The following is a 2,278-nucleotide window of genomic DNA, read 5'->3' as shown; positions in this document are numbered from 1 at the left end:
ATCTTTAAAGAGATTACAGAGTCGTCACTTGATTTTTATAGAAAATATCAAGAAAACTTAATGATATTTCAAAGACTCAAAAATAAAAATAAATCTTTGAAATAAGAAAAATTAAATAAGGGCTCAATTAACACCTTAAAGGCACTTAAAGAGCGTCCGTTTAGAACGATTCACCAAAAGATCATTTTTGACTAACTTAAAAAAAGGTGACTAACTTTACAAAAAAAAAAATTTTGTATAAAATTAAAATTTGACATTTGTTTATTCAAACGTGAAATAGTCTATTTGAATTAGAAAAATATTACTACATATTTTACTTAAACTAGTATAGATTTTGAGAAGAAAAAAAAAAAAAATACTCCGCTTCATTCATAATTAATTTTTTAGAGAAATTACAAAATATTTTACTTAAAAAAAATATTTTTTATTTAATTCACAATTAACTGCGAAAAGTTAGGATTTGAGAAAACAAAATCAAGGAATGCTTTAGTTGAGAAATATTCTAGGAATGCTTTAGTTGAGAAATATTCTACTTAATTCATAATTATTTCTAAAAAATTATGAAATATTATTTTCTCTGGAATTAAGAAAAAATATATTTAAACTAGGTGGCCCAATTGGATTAAAGAAGAGAATTATGTTTATTATTATCATAGAAATGATCATTTTTATTGGATAAGTATCATGTTAAAAACATTTTCTCAATTACGGTGAGAAGTTAGGATTCATAAGAAGAGAATTGACTAAGAAAATTATTTTTAACTCAAGTGGACCATTAATCATACGATCAAAACAAATGTCATTTTTTGTACTAAAGTACTCTTTTTTTTTTTCTTTTTATGATTTACGAGAGAAAAGTCATAAAATAAACGAGGAATTTGAGACAAATCAAAACGGCAACAACGTGGAAAATCACTAGGCTAATTAAGTAAAATTGGTGCTAATATAAATAGACAAGTATATAAATTGCAATTCATAAGCAAATAAGAGATTAAAGTTAGAATTGGGCCACTTGTTGGCCTATTAATGAGCTGCCAAGCCTTTGGGCTTCTTATTTTATGAACTTTTGGGTCCATTCTCCTGCAGTGTATACCACATGTATACCATCCGTATTTTTCTGCATTTTTCATGTGTATATACGGTGTATACAAGACCATATTTTCAGTCGTGTATGTACAATTTCAGCCCTCCAGACCATATTTTCAGTCGTGTATGTACAATTTCAGCCCTCCAACCATATATCGGCTTTCTTTTCCGTTTCCAGCCGCATATACCCTATACCAGCCTCTCTAATGCTATATCACTGTATACCAGTGTAAAGAAAAGTCCTTTTAGGACTTTGCCTTGAGGTTTTGACTCGATGTTGGGTTGGACCCAATGAAGATGCAAGGAAAGAGTCCAAAAAACTCAAACGAGGGAGTTCATGCAAAAAAAAATGAGATAAGGATTAGTATCCATACAAACATACAATAAGAATTAACCGAAAGAAGGGAGACGAAACTAGTGCACTTTTGTTCGCCATGAGACATAAATTCATGATATGTAATTACAATGCAAATTATGACCTTTGTTCATATCCCTTTAATATACTTTACATCGAAGAGAGACATTTTAGCATATTTCATTAATAAATTGGGTAAGGAGATGTTATAGTTGGGTGATAAAAGAGGAAAACAAAATGCAAGCTTGATATTTCTTTGATACACTGGTAAAATTTTTGTAAACGAGCTAATATAGACAATTTATCACTTCAAAAGCATGTATTGTTTTCGAACACAATCAAATTGATGTCAAACCTTTGCTACAATATGCAGAAAAGAAAAGTAGAATAGTTCCCAGATAATAATCTCAACAAAAGTCAATATACAAAGAAAACCTCTATTACTGCCAGGTACCAACTTCTAATAAGGAAGCTATTCAAGCTACTTCAAGGGAATAAAGTACTTGGCACACAAGAAGATCGCACAAGAATTCATCAAAATCTAAATCTATAGAACAACTTAAGCTAAGCAGCTAGTCTCATTTTCGCACTACCACGAAATCCAACACTACGAACAACATAATAATAATCCAGAATCTCCCAAAAGAGTCTAAATGTTATTAACAACAAGAAAGAATTACTATCAGAAATCACGGCTCAAACAAACTAGAAATTGCGCAGTAAAAATCATGAAGCACAAAAGGGGAGTTTGCATTCAGATTCTCACTATTCCATTCTAACAGTCAAACCCATCACCTCAAAAACTAATCCAAACACCAAATCGCACTCAAACTAACA

The 2,278-nt window shown here is 30.2% G+C and overlaps 1 long non-coding RNA gene across 1 annotated transcript in view; it reads right to left on the bottom strand.

Annotated features, from left to right (window-relative positions):
• Nucleotides 1-924: 924 nt before the first annotated feature.
• Nucleotides 925-2,278, bottom strand: part of LOC124896713 — a 5,088-nt gene continuing 3,734 nt past the window's right edge. Inside the window, exon 2 of the long non-coding RNA XR_007053102.1 lies at nucleotides 925-2,236. This is a non-coding gene — a long non-coding RNA (uncharacterized LOC124896713). The remainder of the gene's footprint in view (nucleotides 2,237-2,278) is intronic.

Source organism: Capsicum annuum, chromosome 1, assembly GCF_002878395.1.
Source record: "Capsicum annuum cultivar UCD-10X-F1 chromosome 1, UCD10Xv1.1, whole genome shotgun sequence".
NCBI classification, from domain to species: Eukaryota; Viridiplantae; Streptophyta; class Magnoliopsida; order Solanales; family Solanaceae; genus Capsicum; species Capsicum annuum.
This window is presented reverse-complemented; position numbering and strand designations above follow the sequence as displayed.